This window comes from Sceloporus occidentalis, unplaced genomic scaffold, assembly GCF_023333645.1.
Source record: "Sceloporus occidentalis isolate IW3139 unplaced genomic scaffold, rSceOcc1.0.p SCAF_4, whole genome shotgun sequence".
Lineage (NCBI taxonomy): Eukaryota > Metazoa > Chordata > Lepidosauria > Squamata > Phrynosomatidae > Sceloporus > Sceloporus occidentalis.
This window is the reverse complement of record NW_028316984.1, coordinates 76,004,342-76,015,089: the sequence shown is the minus strand read 5'-3', so window position 1 is coordinate 76,015,089 and position 10,748 is coordinate 76,004,342. Positions and strand designations below refer to the sequence as shown.

The window sequence follows — 10,748 nt, the reverse complement described above, 5'->3', positions numbered from 1 at the left end:
TGATGATGATGATGATGATGACACCTTCTTCCTAACGCCAAGCTTCAGAGAAAGGCTGGGGCTCAGCATCCTTGCATGAGAGGAGATGGATGCCTACTTGGTGATGGCTATTATTATTATTATTATTATTATTAAGCTTTGCTTATAGAGTGCTGTAAATTTACAGAGCACTGTACATACAATCAGTTAAAAATAAAATAAAATAAAATAAAATAAACCTGCCTAAGGCATACATTCTACAAAATTAATTTAACATAATACACACTAATGCATATTAACATTAAATAATAAAATATAGGAAGCCCATTTGTCTCCATATCTAAGCCCAGTAATATCTTCAGGAAAGGTTTGCATTATTGTCACAACATCCAGTGGAATAAACCATTTTTAAAAAACTATTTTTTGTAGTTTACTATTTCTCTCACCTACAAGTTGGATAAGCAGCACAGAACTGTTGATTTCCCTGGAGACTGAAACTCAGGTCAGACTGATTAAGTCACTTAACTGCTGTCTTGTCTGTGAATGTAAATGGCTAGGACAGTAGGGGAGGTAAAGACAAAGGATAACATACCCGATGTGAATAAAATGAGTTGCTCAAATGTCCAAGGTCGATTCTAAGGCAAATCTATATGATCAGAGTGTGGTTGCCACTTAAAACACATGTTAGTGGTGGTACATGCAGAAAGCAGAATCATGCCCAGGTGTACAAATTGGCAGAAATGTGTCATACCCATCCCAGTGTGTAAGTAAATGTCAATTTATTAGAGCGGCATCTCACCACAGATTCAAATAAAATGTGAACTGGCCTGTAGTTTGGTTGTCTTTGGTGAGGGATGCTCTGCCCTGGTACTACTGTGTGGAAGGGGAGAGCACATGTAAGTAAGAATTGAAATCAAACCTTTAACCTCAATACTTTACTACACTATACTATCAAGGAGCCATGTTTGTTATTTTGTATGCAAAGCAGATGACAAATTGTGTGCATGAGTAGCCTTATCTTATTCTGTTCGGTCATGTGAAGCCTTCCTTCATGTCCCAGCAGCCCAGTTCATAACTTGAGATAGGAGGCTGACTGGGCTGGGAGAACAAAAACAAGTACAGTGCAATAATGGAGTCCTTCAAAGTGAGACAGGAGAAATTTAGTGATATGAATATCTCTCCATCTTGATTTCTTTATAATGCATCTGCATTCTCTTTCCTTCCTTGTTTCATGTTGAGTTGCAAGACTATTTGTGCTGTTTATTTACCACAAGAAAAATTGTTTTATATTTTAATACCTTTTCCCTAACAGAAACATTTTACCAAATGCAGAGGGTTTTCCTCACTGATTAAAATACATTTGTGTGTTAGTTGTGTGCATGGTAGCCATTCCTGTTTTCAAATGTGCACCTTTAATAATAATAATAATAATAATAATAATTTTTATTTGTATACCGCTTTTCCTCCAGATAAAAGCGGTTCACAACATACAAGCTACATGTCACATGCTATAGCACAAAGCAATACAATACATCAACAGTGACATCAGCGATCTCATACAATTCAACAAAAATCCTCAAAAACCATGTACAAAGCAGTCAAAGCCATCAGTTGAGGCCTGTTGCCGCTGGCCTGCCTCTCTCCCCCTCAAGATGGTGGTTGGAAGGAGGGCTCTGAGTCTTTCAGGCGAGGCCTGTTGTTGCCTGCCTGCCTCTCTCCCCCTCAAGATGGTGTTCGGAAGGAGGGCTCTTTTATGTATTTCATTTTACGAGACTCACAGATATTTAAATTCTCTGATGAAATGCATTTCTTCTCACATCTCTTGAGGGATACAAGACAAATACCATGAATGAGATTGGAGAAGCCAATCAACTTGCCCCACCACATCACACCCCAGCCATGCCTACACCACTCCCTCTTTAGACATGAGTAGAGAAGATATATGAAAAACAAGCATGGCTGCCTTGTCATATCTAGATTGCCCCTAAGGCTGGATTAGATCTTGAACAACTACTGCTGGAACAGAAGCATAAGGTCTAGGGTCAAATTGACAAAATGGTCTACAATTAGAGAAGGACTGTTTTTCTTCTCCACAATGTGACCCTTTATGAGTCACTCCAGCTACACAATTGTGGACAGAGCCATTGTCTTATTAACTTCAATCAAGAGCGCTGACTTTGTTCTTTGACATCTCACTGATGAAAGAATTTGCAAAGCTTGCAACAGTTATTCCAAATTACAGGAAGTTACAAAAAGCAGAAAGTTTGAAGAATCATCACAATGGGGTCCAGTTGCCCTTTTGACTCCAATCAAGACAGGTTATGCAAGCCTCCTAGCATCCCCCTCTTCTTCTCCTTTTCCACCCACCCTGTTCTGCCCAAAGCCCTGATCCATGCCAATCTATTGTTATTTTTGTTTTTGAGTCACGCAGGGTGCTTCAAAGCTCCAGAGCTGCATCATCTTCCCTTGAGAAAATGTACAGAAGAGGCACAGTTCAGATAATCTGTGCTGCAGTTTCTCTTAAATTGGAATCTGTGGTTTATCTTTTTAATTGACAAAAAACAGACTAATAAAGCACAGCTCATTAAATGTCCCAGCAATTGTGAGATAGTACAACTAGGTTGTCCCCTTAAGTCTTTTCAGAGTGTTTAAGAAAGAAAAGAAAGAAAAGAAACTGTGGTATTTAAAAGTTTACAAGACACATGATGCTCTCTGGTTTTACATAAGAACTTTTTGGATACCCAGGCTATAAACAAAGCAATTAAAGGGGCTGACAGAGAATGGCATTGTTCTTGGGTTACAAGACGCTATTAGTCAATTCTCCACAACTCAACAATAGAAGTAAAAGAGAAGCTATTATTGAACATGGCTGGAGGTCTCCATAACAAGATTTTTTTTTAAAAAAAAATGCAGGGGTAGCCATGTTAACCATAAAACAAAATCTAGAGTACACATGGTGGCAATTTCTTTATACTAGCTTTTGAAGCCAACTACCTTCTTTCTCAGGCAAAGATAAAAACAGCAGTGGCATTATAATCACAAGTCTGCATCTTACTTGGGGCTGAGGCATTACTGAGGAAGAGTCTATGTGTAGAGAAAGGTTATGCCACACACTATGGCTATGACATGACTGAGAAGAAGAATAGTAAAATAAAAACAATGAAAACTGTTTTAATTCTCAGTTTGCACTAACAAGGCCCCTCCTTTTGAGATCTTAATTTTGCTTTTATTGTTGTTAACTGTCCTCACGTCAACTTCAGCCTATGACTGAGAGACTTCCAAGTCACCCTGCCATCAATAGCTTAGCTCAGATGTTGCAGATTGAGGGCAAAAGCATCCTTGATTGAGTCTATCCATCTGTAATATGGTCTTCTTCTTTTCCTACTGTCTTCTCCTCTTTTGCAATCCAATATGTTTTCTGGATTGTGAGATATGACATTGTAACTGTAACTCAAGAGTGAGTAAGCGGGCTGGGACCTTCAACCAAGGTAAATCATTTTTTCCCCTCAAATTTAGACTGGATTGGCATGTTTTACCTCTACACCTATCAGAATGTTCCTGATGCAAAAACATGGAGACTTCTTGAGGCCTGTGGCCTCCCAGGAATAGAGACATATTTGATTGCAAAAGAGGAGTCCTTGTTGATATGCAAATGGACTTTAAATTCCTGGACTTTGCCCAATTGTCGTATGGCCAGAGGAAGAGGGTCCAGCCTGCTAAAGACACTCTTCCCATACCATCTTAACTAAGGACAGAAACAACAAAATGCAAGCATCTTACTAACATCTCTAATTTTTCTCTTGTTTGGTATGTAATCATGCCTGATGAACAAGTCAGTTGAGCTTAGAAAGCCTACCAAAAGTATATTGTGCATTTCTGTTGGCCAATACAGGTATCACTGTTTGATGGATTTTTGTTCAAATCTGATAGTTACAGAAGTTTCCTAAGAGTTTTACTGTACTCTAAGAAGGAAACTAGGGCCTTGCACAGGACAAGAGAATGAAACAAACCCAAGTCTGAAAAGAAGAGGAACAATATTGTGCCATTTAGCCATGCACTTTGTTAGATTTACCAGCCTTTGCATGATCATACTCACTAATAACTAATTTGCATGTTTTCTGATTTCCTGTTTGCTTTACTTTTTAAAAGTTTTACAAAGACTAAGGTATTATTATTATTATTACTATTATTATTATTCTGCTAGACCCTATCGGTGTTGGCATAGGCTTATTCATTGTTCAGCTTCTGCCTTGCCCACTTGATTATTCTGGTTGAGGCATCCACTACTACCTCTCACATTTCCTGAAAATTCAGTTTAATATGAAGCCAAGCCTGCAATTTTGGCTCATAAGCAGGCCCTTCTATCACCAAGGTCTTTACTTTGGCTCTTGTCAATGCAGGCATTATTTTTACAAATACCCCAAATGGTGGGTGGCCACAGAGGAAGAAGGGGTCATTTCCCCCTCAATCCCACAGGCCACATCTGCCCATTCTTTCAAAACTAAGAGTGACCAGATAATAATAATAATAATAGATTTTATTTATATACCGCCCAATCACTTGGAATCCGAGCGATTTACAATAGAGGGGATAACAGACAGTTCCCTGCCCACAGGCTTACAATCTAAAAGACACAACACAAAAGGAGAAGGGAATGGTGAGGGAGGGAGGGAATCAGGTCCAGCATTCTTCTCTCCCTCTGAGGCCTGGACCAAGGCAGATGGACCGGAGGGAGGGCTCTTCTTCTTCAGGCTAGCCCCTGATGGAACTGGGCCAGCCTACTCTCTCCCTCAGAGGCCGAAAGATGACAGTTAGGGAGGGAGGAGCCTCTTTCTTCAGGCTAGCCCCTGATGGAACTGGGCCAGCCTTCTCTCTCCCCCAGAGGCCGAAAGATGACAGTTAGGGAGGAGGAGCCTCTTTCTTCAGGCTAGCCCCTGATGGAACTGGTCCAGCCTACTCTCTCCCTCAGAGGCCGAAAGATGACAGTTAGGGAGGGAGGAGCCTCTTTCTTCAGGCTAGCCCCTGATGGAACTGGGCCAGCCTTCTCTCTCCCCCAGAGGCCGAAAGATGACAGTTAGGGAGGAGGAGCCTCTTTCTTCAGGCTAGCCCCTGATGGAACTGGGCCAGCCTACTCTCTCCCTCAGAGGCCGAAAGATGACAGTTAGGGAGGGAGGAGCCTCTTTCTTCAGGCTAGCCCCTGATGGAACTGGGCCAGCCTACTCTCTCCCTCAGAGGCCGAAAGATGACAGTTAGGGAGGAGGAGCCTCTTTCTTCAGGCTAGCTCCTGATGGAACTGGTCCAGCCTTCTCTCTCCCCCAGAGGCCGAAAGATGACAGTTAGGGAGGAGGAGCCTCTTTCTTCAGGCTAGCCCCTGATGGAACTGGTCCAGCCTTCTCTCTCCCCCAGAGGCCGAAAGATGACAGTTAGGGAGGAGGAGCCTCTTTCTTCAGGCTAGCCCCTGATGGAACTGGGCCAGCCTTCTCTCTCCCCCAGAGGCCAAAAGATGACAGTTAGGGAGGATGGCTACTTCTGACTTGTGGGGAGGGGGAGGAAAGCCATTTCAGATTCCCGAAGGGTTCATCCTTTCCCAGAAATAGCATTAAAATGGAGAATGACAGCCTCTGAAGCTCTCAAAAACTCAACATTTTTGTCATAAGGCAACACAGGCAGAACACACAAAGGGGCCAAGTTGAAGGGGCATTGGTGGTGTGTGGGCTGTTCAATTCCCTCCCCCGTTTAACATATATATCTAGTGATGGCTACGGTCATGCAAGGCTTCTCTCGTGGAGCAGAACTACAAGAACCATACATTTTTATTAGATTTCTTCCTCTGGACTTTAGCTCCTGAATGGCTGGTTTCTAAAGAATGACGCTAAAATTTAACTCTCATTGTGTGGTAGAACAGTAAAGAAAGATCTCTTTTCAGCCAAGGGTTTCCATATTATGGTATCCCTCAACTGTCAGAAGGAAATTTAATTGATCTCACAGCGCCTGAGCTGCTTCTGTTGTTTGAGACCTGGTGGAATGAATTTCTAGATTCTTCTGATAACTCTACAAAGGCCAAGAACCAACCATTTGATAAGAAGAGATGGATGGAGAAGAGAAAACATATGGTTGGTGGGAAGGCCCAGATGCTATGTATGTGAAACGTATATCCTCTGATGGCCATGAATTCATTGTTAAGCGAGAACATGCACTCCCATCAGGAACAACAAAAGCTATGTTGAGTGCTCCAGGACAATTTGCTGGAAATGAAACAAATGAAGTCAATTTTAGAGAGATTCCTTCTCATGTTCTATCCAAAGTATGCATGTATTTCACTTACAAAGTTCACTACACTAACAGCTCCACAGAGATCCCAGAATTTCCTATTGCACATGAAATTGCACTGGAATTGCTGATGGCTGCAAACTTCTTAGATTGTTAAATAAACTAAATTATAATAAAAATGTAAACTTTCCCCACTATTTAATACATGTATTTCAGTTAGATTCTTTTTTTTTAACCTAGCATGTTCTGTATGTATGTTTGGTTAAGCAATGTAATGGTCACTGTTGTTGGCAGTGGTTTGCATGTGGCCCACTCATGCTCTGATTTTGCTTTGTTGCTTACACAAGTAACAGACTTCCTACCAACAGGCAAATAAACAAACATGCCATTTAAAAAAAAAAAGCACATTTAATCTAGGAATGTTATCTGTTAGTAGAAAGTGAGGGAGTGATTCTCCCCCCCCCCCAAATTCCACCTCCCACCTGAAGCCCCCAATCACCCCTACTCAAATTTGCTGGAGAGATTTGTGGGACACTTTTTTCAAAAAACTATTTTGAGGGCACCCTGGCAAGTGATGAAGGAAGCTTTGGAATAGCTGGGGGTTGCCAAATATCACCTTCATGCTCATTCCATTAATGTAGACCTCCTGTCAAACTATGGGATATAAAATCCCCTCTTTTTTTAGCTTATTTCATCCTTTGTGGAAGGCAGTATTTATGAAGTATCATATTTTGTCTGGCAACCCCCGACCCACACCCACTCATTTAGCATCTACCTCCTTAAATGTATAGATATAGATACACAGATATTCACACATCCTGTGAAATGTGATACCCACACTGCCCAATGATACATTTTCTCATTTTGAATGTTTTCAATGCGGTTTTGGACCATGGAAGGTAGAATCAGACTCAGGCACATTAAAATACTTTGAGGAAAGAAACTAATCTTTTCTTCACATACCATTTGCCCAAGGGACCCACTTCATGAGCAATAGAAACAGATTTTATTATATTGCATTGTCTTGTATTTAGAAGGAGGGCAAAGAGGAAATATAACCATTTTTTTTATATTGGCTAAATATACATGCAATGTGGTTTTGATTTTTTGTTAATTTCAGCTATTGGAATCATGTCCCTAGCATGTGAAGGCTTTTATAGCAACACCAAGCAATTACCTTTGACACATAGCTTTGTGTGTGTGAGAGATGGGGGGGGGGGGAGTTTAATATACTATGTTTTCTTTTTCTTTTCTTTTTTATAAATATATTATGTTTTCTGATAGTGTTTTTAACTTACACATAAAATATACGAAAATATGCAGCATTCTTCTTCAAGACAATGTATTTCAGAACATGGAAAAGCACCTTTTCATTTATTCATAGACCAATTCATTTCTTGATGTGTTTTTATGTTCATGTCACTGTCTACAGAAGACTTTGAGGAAAGTGAAAGAAGAAAGAGGAGTTACAGGCCCTATTGTGCAAAGCCCTGGCCAGAACACTGCAGAACGTCCTAAAAGTCTTGCTGGTTTAGCACATGGAGTAGCTGGCTGTTTTGTTTCACTGTCTCAGTTTTTTTTTTACTTAATGGTCTATCACACGCATGTGTATGTTTGTGTGTTTTAAGTCAGGATGGACTATTGCAGTTACCCTCAGCTCAACCTTCATGTTTTGGCTTTCTCACCAGGATGTTTAGACATGCTTTCACACTACACAATACAGCACTTTGATTCCACTTTAAATGCAGTGGTAGAATCCTATGGAAACCTGGAGTTTGTAATCAGGGTAGAGAAACCAGAGGAACTCTCTGGATGAGAATTGCTAAAGTGGAGTCATGGTTCTATATTTGTATAATGTAATGGGCTCCAGAAAAAGAATCTCTTGAGTGCAATAGAACTAATACTCAAAAATCTATGACCCAGCTTTATTCAGCAATTTGTGTGACTTGGAGAGGCAGGAATAATGCTTCCAAAGACTAGGTTTGCTTACATGTGCTAGAATGCCTATGGCTCTGAGAGTACATCATGACACAGTGTTATGCAGTTAGGGCCAAGAGGCTGCCAAGAGAGCATCATAGCTACAAGAAGTATGCTTCCTCCCCCCTTTTTTAATGCACACAAAGGGAGAAACCATCTTGGAGATGTCTCATCCACAGAATCACCATGAGTCAAGGTTGACTCAAGAATGGTTAACAAGCAAAACAAAACAAAATAACTGAAGTAAGCTACCATCACAAAGGCACGTTACAGACCGCCCGTTTGGGGCGGCCTGTAGGCACTCCTTTCCCCGCCTGATCAAGGCCTCAGCTGCCAGAACGGCAGCCTCCGAGGCCCCGATCCGCCGCTTTCCAGGCCACGGGGAAGCGGCAAAAGTATTAGGGTTAGGTGCGTGCGTAAGGACGTACTTTACGCCCATTTGTAACGGGCCTCAGTTTGGGGAAATTTAATTCCCATCCCAAATGAAAGCACCAAGCTGCCCTCCTACTCCCTTGTCACTAAAAGTATTTGACATTGTCCCATGGATGTCCACCTCTAACAATATAAGAATGACTGTTGAATGCCTGCTGTATCATTCTGCATGCTATAAATGCTCATTTTACACTGCTAAAAACCAATTGCATGACATTTATGGGTTTTGACTATATTGTTAGCAAAAAACAAACAAACACTCCCTTGAGCTTTAAATCAGCACAGACTCTGATATTTCCAAATAAAGAAATACAGGAGTTGGAATAAAGCCTTACAAAATGTCACTATACTCTGAAACTTGTTGAAACATAAGATTTCAAAGAGGAGAAAATGCATAAGAGGTTCTTCTAACTCCATTCATTTTCTCACCTTCTGATCATTTTTTTCATTCTTGAAAAACCCATCCTCCTGGAATAAGAAAAAACTGTTTCCACCCTCCTGGAATAAGAAAAACAAATGTGGGAGGAATTGTCTCACACACCATCCTTTCTACTTTAGGGAAGATGATATATCTCAGGGTTTGGCCAGGTATCAAATGTTTGTATGTCAAGAAATGATATCTTAAAAACTAAGGACTAGAGGAAGCAATATGGTTGCCATTTGCAAACTGGATTTGGATGCAGCCATCCACTTCATTTTCATTAATGAAGGTCCACATGAAAGCTTTTATGTATAGTATGCACTTCTGTATACCATGCCACCTAAGACAAGCAATCCTGCCTCATATCTTTTACATGTTTTTTTCTTTATATGCTCCCCTCCCTAAAGCAAATTGTGCAGGTTTTGATGAGAAAATTGCATTTGCAAAATTTGGAGAAGTGCAAAGAAACAAAAAGGCCAGTTGCATTCTACTTCAAATATTATTTCAGAAAGTGTGAATTAGGTAAGTTAGTATTAAAATGCAAACCAAATTAATTTTTGTTCTGTCTTTAATAGAAAATCTTTTTAGTAGTTCCAAGCATGTCAGAGAATTTCCATGCAAGCAGAGCACCTCATAAACCAGGGTATTTTCTCTGCTTTGAATAACTAATTAGTTGAGATGGCATATCCTCCAACTGTCTGATTTGGCAGGGACAGTCCTGATTAATTTTCTATCATCTCACTTTTTCAGCTGCTTTCAAAATGTCCCAGTTTCTCTTTCCTTCTCGTACTTTTCCCCTTTATCCCCAATTTACTTCAGTTGCTGCAAACTTAGGGCAAAACAGACTGCCCCAAAGGGATGCCTTGAAGCTGCCTGATAAGCCTGATTTGGGCTGTGGCAGCCTCACGCCAAGGCCCCAATCTGCCATGGTGCTGGTCGAAAAAGGTGAGATATTCAACTGCTCCTTTTTCAGCAGCAGAAAAGCCACCTTTAGTGGCTCTTCTGCGGTCCCACAGCAGCTTCCTGGCATGATGGAAGCTTGCAGCATGATGGAAGCTTGCTATGTCCCCAAGCTGGCCACGAGTGGGCAGCCAGGTAGCTGGAAGCTGGCTTCCAGGTGGCTTCAGAGCATGAGGCATCAAAAGCCACACTATGAAGCCACCTAGATGGCAGCACAAAGGGGTAGTCTATTTCACCCCTTAGTTTGAAATACAAAAGTAGTTTGCACTCTGTTTAGTCATCAGTCAGTCAGAGTGGAGGGGCAGAATCCTGCCTTTCCCATAGATTCAGGCAAAATCAAACTGCTGCTACCTCTTCTAGCTAGTATATACTTCCTCATTAATAGCTCTTGCTATCTTGATCATACTGTGCTGCTGCTTGGCCACATGTGCTCCAGTTTTCATCTGTGAAACTTTAGAAGCTATCAGATGGAATATGGAAGAGAGTAGCCCTTAAAGCAAGCCATCACAACTTATGACACACTGAGCCAAGTGCAGCTCACATGGTAGTCCACTGAGTAATTCATAACCCTCTATCTTATCTCTTGCCTGCATGGGAAGGATTGTCAAGCAACTGATAGTAACAAAATGTGGCTAATTACCTTTTGCATCAGTACATCAGAAGATGTCCAAATCTGTTCCAAAATAAAATACATAGAATCATAGACTTG

At 41.1% G+C, this 10,748-nt stretch overlaps 1 pseudogene; it reads left to right on the top strand.

Moving 5' to 3' along the window:
- The first annotated feature begins 6,046 nt into the window (after window positions 1–6,046).
- LOC149314010 (elongin-C pseudogene) lies at window positions 6,047–6,406 on the top strand (annotated as a pseudogene).
- The last annotated feature ends 4,342 nt before the right edge of the window (window positions 6,407–10,748 follow it).